Source organism: Haliotis rubra, unplaced genomic scaffold (genome assembly GCF_003918875.1).
Source record: "Haliotis rubra isolate DU_JTF1 unplaced genomic scaffold, ASM391887v1 Scf306, whole genome shotgun sequence".
NCBI classification, from domain to species: Eukaryota; Metazoa; Mollusca; class Gastropoda; order Lepetellida; family Haliotidae; genus Haliotis; species Haliotis rubra.
Genome location: NW_025766976.1, coordinates 386346 through 398817, shown reverse-complemented (window position 1 = coordinate 398817; position 12472 = coordinate 386346).

Here is a 12472-nt window from a genome sequence, read left to right as displayed (position 1 = left end):
TGAATTAAAAAGTTGTCTTATGTGTGGTTTTGATATGCATTCCTATCTGTTATAATGGCAAATGTGGTATGCATACTGTTACCTCAGTAAATGTTCGTCTCATCAAACCCATTTTATGCTAGCACTGCATGCATGAACTCCATGCTGAAAATATCTTTTTTTTTTCACTGAAAATGTATTTCATTACATCTTTGTTCAAACATTTCGTAATCTGAAGTTCAACATAACCAAACCACACTTCCTGGTGATGCTATTAATTGATGCGGTAAATTCAGTTGTTGCTAGCGAGAGAAGAATTAATGGCAAAGTTCCGAGGGAGCCCTGACAAGTTAGGGTTGGCTGAGATATATGTTAGAGAATTGCTCCTCAGTATTCAAGCTGTTTCACAGCGGACACCCAGGGAATTCCAGTTTAGGATTCATAGTGTATTAACACGTTAGGTAACTATGATGCAGAAATTTGACAGTCCCCGCTGGGTTTATGACAGTTTTATGGATCAGATGGATAAGTTCCTTTGCTTGGTTGCGTGTGTGTTGTCGTAAACCCAGTGGTGTGAATTGTTTCTTGTGTCGTGCAGTTTGAGTATTGCTTAGTGGTGGTAAATATCAACCAAAACTATGTTGGGCAGTAAAACATCATTTCAGATGAGAGAGGAAAGTAGAAGCATTGATCCACATTATTAGGGCAGGGAAACACAGTTTCAGCCTTGTCACCAAACCTGACAGCCTCACTCTCTTTAATCAATAGGAACCTTCTGTTCCCAAGGATCCTATGTTAAAATATGACCCCAAAGTTTTGTTGTGTGTCATTATATGTGACTATGTTGTCTCAGTTGATCAGGAGGGGCGTTGGGGTAGCCTAATATTCACACCGAAGATCCGGGTTCGATTCCCCACATGGGTACAATGTGTGAATCCCATTACTGGTGTCCTCTGCCGTGATATTGCTGGAGTATTGCTAAAAGCAGCATAAAACCAAACTCACTCACTCATGCAGTTGATCAGACTCTGTGACATGTTTCACATTCGTGAAACCACAACTGCATGGTACTCATAATATCAACCGCAGGTTTATCGACATAGATTTTATGTTTCCAAGATGGAATATTTCTGTCTGCATTTGCAACAACCATGTGAGTGTTGCTATCTCCTGAGGTGGTAATTCAATAAATTAATAGAATTTATTTGTAGAATTGAAAGAATTATGCCATATTGCTATAGGTATGTGACAAACATAGCAGAGATATGACAGGCACTGGTACTTATATTATACAACCAGCCATGGGATATGTGTAGATGGTTATTTTGGTAGCTTTTTATGTCGTGTTGATAATCCCTTCAGGAGTCAGTATCAATCATTCACTCATTAGGTAGCCATAGGGTCTGGGTCATTGAATTTTAAAAACATTTTGCACTCCATTACAGAGAAATGAGGTTCTTCATTGCAGGTGTTTTAGACAAACTTTGTCGTTTTCACATACACATGGGTGAGTATACAAGTGTTTGCATCAAATAATGGTTGAAGGTATAATTAGAGAGCCCATTGGTGTAAAGTGTAGCACTTTGCTGTACAGAGTTGCTTCCCTTAAGTGTGCATGAACCTATGATGGTTTTGTATTAATGAGTGAGTGAGTGAGTGAGTTGAGTTTTATGCCGCACTGGGCAATATACCAGCTATATGGCGGTGGTTTTGTATTAGTGACAAGGACGACATATTGTTAGATGCTAAGATGTATGTATTACAGCTGAGTGTGAAATACATGTCATATGCATCTCATAACGGCATGTGTAAAGCATTATTTTATTAATACTATGCATTATGGAGGATGTTCACTGAGTTGTTTGTGTAAAGGGACCATTCTTTATTTATGGCTTGAGTGGGTGATGATGATTATTATGGGGAAGCATGTACAATGTGAATGACCCCCCCTAAAATTTATGTACAAAGTAAGTGATCCCTCCCTACATGTCATGTACAAAATCAATGACTACCCACCCCTCCTTCCCAAAATTGTAAACATAATATTTTACTATTTTTATGAGCAAAATTGATGACCCCCCTAGTACTTGTGCATAACATTGATGAACCCTCTACCTCCCTAGAACGAAATTGGTGCCCCCCCTTAAAATAGTCATAACTTCCCCCTCTTGCCATAAATTATGAATGGCCCCTTACGTGTTATTTTCAAAATGATGGTAGACAATTCTAGGGTTATCGGCAATGTTTCCACTTTGATAAATGACAGAAACATGCGTTCCCTACCCCTTTGTTGTGTTTGTTATGCAAGTCAATATTTAGATTTCAAAACATACGAGAATTAACTCACTAAATGGAGATTCAATATAATTTAGCAAAATTTACAATGAGGTTGTTTTCAATATTCTTTCTTGGCCTAAAATTACTGAGAATGATATCAAAGAACAGAATATTTCCTCAGAATTTTGTACACCTGATACCTTAAACTTGAAAGTGAAGGTTGCTGTCACTGAAGATAATGATATTGTGTGAACTAAGGCATGTGCAGTCCTAATGGAGTGAGCACCTTGTCCAGTACAGAGGTACATTTATAAGCTGCGTATCTGCGTAAATTACACAAATATTTATGTGAAAACTCAATTCCTATTTAGGCTATTGCGTACAAGTTCACTTGACTTTTAGTAATAAATAAATGTGAACTTACATGCACAAAAATGTCAAATCAGAGCTTGTGTAATGGTTGATAAATAAATAACTGAGGTATATTGAGAGATTCTATTTCAGGACATGATCTTGGCGAGTTGCAATCTTTCTTATCGTTTCTCATGTTACAGATCAAATGTAAATAACAAACACTAACATTTAAACTTTATTGTATTTTTAATATTAATGAAAATGGCAAAACACCCAACTTAGTTTGAGTGAGATAAGTACAATTTATTTCGTTACTTAAAGGAAAATTAGGATACCCAATTGAGATGAACACAAGTGAGTACGTAACTCAATGACCCACAAAGTTATCTGTAGCCCTGCAGTATGTACCTTGAGGATATGCTGTTTGAAAATCATTTGGTCTATGAATGAATATTCCACTACAAATAATATAAAAAACGATCAAACTGTATTTTCCCAGTGTTGTGCAAAACATATTTAATGTCATTTCCAAACAGAAATCACTTTTTGTGGCTTTAGCAGATAGCAAACTGACTTTATGTGTTCACACTGCCGTAAAATGTTTACAATTCATTTCTATACACTTGCTACACTACGGTCTGTGACTGAACATAGATCCTCATCAGAGGCCCAGATAAGCTGCATATCCAGGTAAAATACGCATAGAACATTCCCATTTACGCATTGAAAAATAATTGTTGCGTACCCATTACGCATTTAAAATGTTAGATACGCAAAAAGTTTAAAACAAATGCGTACGGAATATATTTATAAAAATTGCTTGCGTAATGAAAATGACATCGATTGCTATCAGTATAGTGCAAGTGTTGTACTGTCAGTATAGGATGAGTGATTTCCATTATATTTAAGTTGGTTTTGATTAGGTATGACATAAGGCAGAACATACCTGCTTAGTAAACTTACTCAATGACATAATACTTAAGTGAGTAAAATGACTGAAATACGCACATATTTGAAAGCAGTGGGTAACTGAAATACCCACTCAACATTTATAATACCCACTACAAAAAAATACAGTGGGTACAGTACCCACATGAGCTAAATCTTATCTGGAGCTCTGCCTTATGTCTTGATGCAGAGAGACATTATGTGTTTGTAAAATATCTGATTTTAATGAGATAACAATATTGTTTTGAATTCTCATTCTCGATATCTTCAAGGGTGTTGGTTGAAAATGTGCGATGTCCATTATACAGAGATGCCAACCCTCACAAATTTATCAGTCATCCTGATTCCACCATCCGACAAAGCCAAATTCTATGATTAATCCCAAATATAACACATGTTAAAGCCAAATTCATTCCCATTTTTTTCAAAATGTAACAAAGATATAGATAAAGGGCTAGGATCAACTTTGACTATAAAATATGATAATTAAATAAACAGAACACTATATTTACAGAAGTTCTCAAATTGTTTACACAAGAAAGTAATCTGAAGTTGAGTAGGCTGCCTGATAAATTCCACACTCTGTTTATTTTATTCACTTAACATTCACAAACACTGCTGCCAAGTACTGCAAACCGGTTTCAATTGTATAAGGATTGCTATGTGTAATGGCATTGAAAAATTTCGTTCCTTGAGTGCAACAATTTATAGGGATCCCTAATTTGTTGAGAAAATTCCTATGTATTTCTATCTTAGGGAGCTCAGATTCCTAATTGCACCAATTTGGGGTTGGCATCTCTGATTATATCTTTATATCTTTAGGGATGTTTGCTCAAAATGAGTGGTACAGTCTGTCTGTGATAATGACATGTGGTATCACTGATAAGCTGCCCATATTCCCAGGAATTATTTCTCATGACTCTCGCCTCCACTTCCTTATCCTGGTAAAATGTGTTTTGCTGGATCAAGATCCGTCATCGTGACACTAGGCGGGAGATAGCTTAGATGATATAACAAGGAAATCATGAAGGTGTAACAAAATGAAGAAACAATGGATAAAAACGGATGTTTACTTCTTGAGCGTGACCTTCAAGTATGACGTGGGCGTCATTAATGTTTACTCACAAACTTACTTTAATCATTTGTGTTTCTGTTCCTATTGATAAACGCTCAGAAGCTCTGCACTTATAACATTTTTCAATATTAAATAGTAAGTTATAGGGTTTTAATTTTACGCCACTTTCAGCAAGATTCCCGCAATCTTACGGCAGGAGACACCAGAAAATTCACTATTGCTTAGTCATTGCATGTTTTTTGTTGTCTGAGAAAATAGCATAGAGGACTTTGGTTCAGTGATCTCACAGACTCTTACTGAGGTAAACATTCTGTTTTCCTAAAATTATTCAGTATACTCTTTTCATCCTGGCTTTATTACAAAATCTATACATATGAACATCTATACATATATAATGCATTTGTACAGCGCCTAATATCCACCTCAAAGATGCTCAGTGGTGCCGAGGGCAAATTATGCGCGTAGTGCAGTCATTATTATCTGGCTTAACCAAAGCTTCCGGTGAGGCACTAGAACATTAACAGTGATATGACTATCTTATCCCACCAGGTACCCATTCACTGCTGGGTGAACAGAGGCAAGTTTGAACAAACTCACTTGCCTGAGGTGAGAACATGTGTCACTGGAATTGTCACAAGTTGCAAGAGTGTTTTAAAAATACATGAAATATAGAATTAGAATATAGCATATAGTAGAATTCCTGTGTGATTTGTTGTGGGGCAGGATAACACATATATATTTTTGTGACCTTTCTTTGATTTTTGCCACATCTGTCTTTCAAGTTTTATATACTAGTCTTTAGTGTTTGCCAAATAAACATATTAAAGACAATGGGTCTGCAATATATCCTATTCTGATCATTTGTACATAACAGTAATGTTGATAAAACTGACCTCCAGCTTACATTTGTGTCGTAAATAAGATAACAGTGCAATAGGTTTGAAATATTTTCAACAATAGAAAGCGTTTATGGTCTACATGATTTTACTTGAAAGCTGATAAGATTTGTCTTAGTGCAAATGGCCTTGTGAACAGGCGGAGAGGAGGTAAGTTGATAACAACTCAAACAGTCACACACTTAAACTTTGATCACAATGAGGAAAGCATAGATAGTGAAGTTATCAAAGATCAGAATTTAAAGCCTCTTTGAAGTTGTAATACTGTTTGAATAAACGTTTATTGAACTCATAAAGTATACATCATTAGTCAGATTAGAACTGTACACAAGTGTATTAATTCTCTGTTGGCAGGTTTTGACAGTATAGATACTTACGATGGAATTTAACCTTTAACATCTTACGTAACTCTTTACTTAAGGTGTGGCTAAGTCAAAGATTGATCTTGACTGATAACACGTTGAATCTCGTCACCTGTGTCTATCTACATCCTGGTGGTGTGGTGGAACACAGATAACAAAGAGACACATGTTTTTAACTGGACTGTCAAGGATGTTAGGAAGTCAACGCCTGTCACAAGAGATGATCTAGCTATCTGACAAGAGGTCCGAGTTCATTACGTACCTACATAGATAAGTGTTGACAGGAATCTGTTATTGCATACCATCAAGTAGTAGGGCGGTTTAGTGGTTTGAATGTCAAGAGTGGGGATCTAGCTATCTAACAAGAGGTCCGAGTTCATTATGTATCTACATAGGTAAGTGTCAACAGGTATATCTTATTGCATGTTACCATCAGGTAGTAGGGTGGTTTAGTGGTTGGAGTGTTTTGCTTGCAATGCTGAAGGCTGGGTTTGATTCTCCACAAGGGTATAGAGACACAAGTAGGGATGTAGGTATCTGAGAAGAGTTCCTGGTTCATTACGTACTTACATATATAACTGTCAACAGGAATCATATGGCATTGCATATTTCCATTGGGACAGAAAGGAGGTCCAATGGTTAGAGTGTTTGTCATATACTGAAGTCAGGGTTTGAATCTCCACATGGGTGCAATGTTTGAAGCCCATTGCTGGTGTCACTTGCCACGATATTGCTAGAAAATTCTAAAATGGATGTGAAAACATGCTCACTTACAATTCATAATTCATTTAGTCACAGACAGGCAGTTGAGATACATAAAATATTTCCTGTAATATTTTGGCACCACTTTGTTCAGACAGATAGTTTTTCGGGCAATACAAATAAAAGATATTGTTTTTTAGGGCTACACCAAAAACACTTTGAGGTGAATATGATATGTTTTACGAATATATAGTAAGGAATACAAATATGTAGTCATTAATACTTCGTGTTTAATATCAAGAAATTAAATCAACAAACATGTTGTAATTGCTTATGTTTGAACATTTAAATGATATTTTCTATAAAGCATAAAGAGCAATACATTGTGAACAATGGGGCTCATAGCCTAATGACAGTGCCGTGAGGGGTCTTGGCAAAAAGAAGCAAGTTACGCTACTGTCAGGTGCGTACCAAGCCATTTTTTCCGTGTAAACCCGATAGGTTGCAAAGCTTTATATTTAGATAGTATTGAGGGGTTGCCCAACCTTTTCGGCAAAAATCATGTGTAAGCCCGGGCTTTTTTTAATAATGGTAGCTACGCCCCTGACTGTATGGCTTGGTTATACTCTATTTTGCATGTATCACTAAGATAAACAACAAGCTAACTCGTGAATCGTAACAGGATTATTGTTAACTTAGTGAGGTTCCCATGTTTTTTAAAACATTTTTGGGGAGTTTTTCCTTTTAATTCAGCTACTAAACTGCAAAAGATAATCTTAAATTATTTTATTTGTTAATTACAAAGTTAATCCTCAGTGAAACTCTTCAAATGAATTAAAACAAAAATGTATGCACAAACTGGAATTTGTTAGATCACTATTAATCAAAGGTATGCTATTTCTGAGATTTAAAAAAATATGTTCTTGTTTTTATGAAACATTCCTTGTGTTACTTAATTTAGGGTATGACAAAGCTAGGGCCTGTCTTGCCTGTGTAAATCTTGCACATTCAAGTCTATTGAATAGATGTGTCTAATGAGTGATTATTTTTTGGGGATGTTGTTTGAAATACTCCCACTCCCTTGATGTCCAGTAGTTTGTGTGTGATTCAGGTGATGACCAACTCTGACCAGGTATTTCTGAAGGTGATGGTGTGAGTGCTGTAGGCAAACAGACATGCCCATGAAGTACATTGTGTTGAACGCTCCCTGTGAGACTCAGTCACGATGGGATTAGGAATTTGCCACATCAGTTAATTGTATGGTATATACGTCACGCCACAAAGACTATTTTCATTGATGTATGTTTAGAGTTTCGTTAAGTGTTAAAAACTTTAGGGTCTATTTTTTTCTGTTTTTATTTGATAAATTAATTATATGAAATATTAAAGAAACCTGGCTTAGAAATTAGATTTCTTTTCTATATTATTAACTTTGATAACTAATTTTCTTGAAATGCATCTTAACCTCCTTTTTTCATCGTCATCCTGACATATTCAGCTAGAATGTCCATCTTTGATTGGCTGTTAGACTGTCTTCAAATACAAAGCATTGTCTATGATTATTTAAACTGTTGTTCAACACCACACTCAATATTCTATCTGTATGATGACAACCTGTAAATAACAGAATCTGTACCAGACAAATCAGTGATTGATATTATTAGCACTGATAGACACCAGCAGGACAAACTGATGAGATATTAACTAGGTCGGTGATACTGACCACCTAATCATAAGGTCGCTACAAGCCATGGCTGAGAATGACCAATTCTAACTCTGACATGCCAACCGGCGAAGGCGACCTCAAAAGCACCTAACACAACAACAACAGTCATTCAGACAGAATCAAATATACAGACACAACCGAAATATTCTGTTTTCTGGCCTTAACGTTTTTTCCAAAGTTTCAGACTGACCAAAGATGTTTCAGGTGAAAAGATAGACTAACATTTAGTCCCCAAAGAAGATTGTCTTATCTAGAAATATATATCTACAAAGTAAGAATCAATGGAGCGAAGAACATTGTTTAGAGCTAAGGCAATTTAGCCTTGCCAATACATTGAATACAGCCTCATATCTGATCCATACAGCAACATGTCTGACCCAAATGGCCATTTGTCTGACCCATAGCCACTTTTCTGATCCATACAGCAACGTGTCTGACCCAAATGACCATTTGTCTGACCCATAGCCATATATCTGATCCATACAGCAACATGTCTGACCAAAATGACCATTTGTCTGACCCATAGCCTCATATCTGATCCATACAGCAACATGTCTGACCCAAATGACTATTTGTCTGATCCAAAAGCCACTTATCTGATCCATACAGCAATGTGTCTGACCCAAATGGCTATTTGTCTGACCCATAGCCATATATCTGATCCATACAGCAACATGTCTGACCAAAATGACCATTTGTGTGACCCATAGCCTCATATCTGATCCATACAGCAACATGTCTGACCCAAATGACTATTTGTCTGATCCAAAAGCCACTTATCTGATCCATACAGCAATGTGTCTGACCCAAATGGCTATTTGTCTGACCCATAGCCACTTATCTGATCCATACAGCAACATGTCTGACCCAAATGGCCATTTGTCTGATCCAAAAGCAATATATATTTGATCCATACAGCAACATGTCTGACCCAAATTGCCATTTGTCTGATCCAAAAGCCATATATCTGGCTCAAGGTGCTATAGAATTGACACAAACTGCCATATACCTAGAGAGGGATATCCTATCGTATTGAAACCCATATATCAAAGCTTTCTGAAGTACACCTACCCAGAAAGAGTTTGAAAAGAATTCCAACGAGTATCAAAATGCTGAAATGCTTGAACTAGGATGTACATGCAATGTTTGATGAAGAGACTATAACAGTGTATACACAGAATCTCTGACGCACAAGCTGATTGTTTCAATGAGCTAGTAAGGTCAGGTTTGTTAGTATTTCTCCGTGTGTAATGTCAGTCAGCTGGTAGATAAGGGACACGTTTCTGTCTGTCTACACGCCCGCCGTGAACAGCCAGCCCAACCAAGGTAAACATGCACCATACATTGTGTACATAAAAGCATATTAGACTCTCGTAATAAGCATCCTCGATCAACACTGAATGTTAAGTAAAGTATGTCCTTCACAAACATTGCCTTTGCATTTGGTTTTAGGAGATTTATTGCATGTCGTATTTGCTCATAGGGAAAATCTATTAGAGATGGTGCTGTTTTGTATCTCTGTACAACTCGTTTCTATGTTGCTATGTTAAGTAGTAACAAGTGTTCACGAAAAGTTGATTTTTTGTTGCGTAAATCATGTATTTTAGACCAACATTCCCATGTAAGAATGGTGTGAGTTTATTCTATGTTTTCTTGTATTCTAAATGGATCTTGACAAAATTCATGTTAATAGTAAACCATGAGGTGTCTTTGTATTTTCCCCAAAATGCATGCATTAGCTCATCTGGTTGGAGAGCAGCTGTCATAATGGCCTGGTATCGCACAGTTTCTAACAATATATTTTTGTCCATCAAACATTTTTGCATGAAGAAATCAAGTATTTGTGATCCATGTGTTGTAGACCACCCCTGGACAATAACAGATCAATTTTCATCCATTTTAATTACCGCGACTCTAGGGGTACAAGGCTGAAGGCTTCCCTTCACCATCTAATCAGTTTCTGATTGTGGCAGCCATATTGAAAATAAGTTTTTCAGCCATTTCTCAGCTATTACATACGAAGATATCCCATGTGCAAATTGGTATTAAGTTGGTCAGGGCACTTATCTGATATTCAGTTGTGAAATGAATGAATTTGTTTTGTAAGAGTTTTCAGTTTTATGCTTAACTAGATATTTTGTATTGCTTTTGGATTCTGCAGACCCTATAAAATGAAAGTGAAAATATGGGCTGATCCTTTAACACGTTGACTGCCACCATGAGTATACTCTTATCATCAATTATGGCAGAATTTGCCACCATGAGTTATCTTGTAGCTATATCAGTGGTATTTTAAAACAAGTTTCAAAATAGGCACAAGAAGCAATTGTCTCCTGGTGGTAACAAAGAACCACTGATGTAGCTTACAGATAACTCGTTGTGGCACATTGTGATAATACGAGTATACTTCGTGATAGGCAGTCAATGTGTTAAGTTTAAAACCCTTGGTGTGTCCACTCGTGCTTGAGAGCCTTGCCGAAGAATTACCAAACACATTGTTGTAAACTCTTTCCCAAGTGAAGCAGACAGGGTCTGTGTCCAGGGAAAGGAAGGCCTGTGGTTCTATTCCTTAGGCGGGCGTGTTATAGCAAGTCATGGTGATAGATTGTATTTGTTGGTACCTTGTCTGGTGTTTGCCAATAAGTAGATAGTTCAATGTGTGGTCGTCCTCGATAAGTAGATAGTTCAATGTGTGGTCGTCCTCGATAAGTAGATAGTTCAATGTCTGGTCGTCCTCGATAAGTAGATAGTTCAATGTGTGGTCGTCCTCGATAAGTAGATAGTTCAATGTCTGGTCATCCTCGATAAGTAGACAGTTCAATGTCTGGTCGTCCTCGATAAGTAGATAGTTCAATGTGTGGTCGTCCTCGATAAGTAGATAGTTCAATGTGTGGTCATCCTCGATAAGTAGATAGTTCAATGTGTGGTCATCCTCGATAAGTAGATAGTTCAATGTGTGGTCATCCTCGATAAGTAGATAGTTCAATGTGTGGTCGTCCTCAATAAGTAGATAGTTCAATGTGTGGTCCTCCTCGATAAGTAGATAGTTCAATGTGTGGTCGTCCTCGATAAGTAGATAGTTCAATGTGTGGTCGTCCTCGATAAGTAGATAGTTCAATGTCTGGTCATCCTCGATAAGTAGATAGTTCAATGTCTGGTCGTCCTCGATAAGTAGATAGTTCAATGTGTGGTCGTCCTCGATAAGTAGATAGTTCAATGTGTGGTCGTCCTCGATAAGTAGACAGTTCAATGTCTGGTCATCCTCGATAAGTAGATAGTTCAATGTCTGGTCGTCCTCAATAAGTAGATACAGTGAGACCTTGGATACCCGGACCCCAGATATCCGGAAACCTCACCTTCCGGTCAATTTTTAAAAAAACCCAATCTCTTACGTTATAAAAGGGACTGTCTATAACGGATATTCGGTTTCCGTTTCCGGACGGTGCATTTTACAAACAAACCGGCTAAATCAACACAAAATTGACTCACCTATCCGCACGAAGCTTTGATCCACCGCTGACCGTGTGAAGGGTCAGCGGTGTGTTTTCACACGAGACATGGTCTGCTAATCCGGATCAAGGTATTGGTGGTGATTAGAAAGCCTAGCTGACACTGAGTTAACCATTGAGTTCTAACTGTTAAGTTGTTTATTCAGTCAAAGCAATAAAAGTGCAGTGTGTCGATATTCATGTCAGTTGGTCTTTCAATTGATCACAAATGGCTAGTCAACCTACTAAACGCAAGCGCTACGCAGTGACAGCCAAGGAAAAGAAAGAGATATGTCTTTACAAAGAACAAAATCCCAAAGTAAGCTTTAATAATAGTACGAAGGTCTACTCAGCTACTTTGAGAACAATGGCGACCGTGAAAACCTGGACAAAATGTTGTCCGTCGTGTTGCAAAGGATTGGCACCCAGTGTAAGCAGTCCTCAATGAAAGACTTTTTCAAAACTGAATAATTGTAAAGGTATGATTGTTATATTGTGATGCTGTTTTTGAATGTCTATACATGTACAATAAACGCTTGATGATCATAAACATTTTGGATTTTCCTTGAGGTGTATGAAATCCAAAAATCCAGATATCCGGATATTCAGTTATCCGGACGATTTACGTAAAAACGAATGTGTCCGGATATCCGAGGTCTCACTGT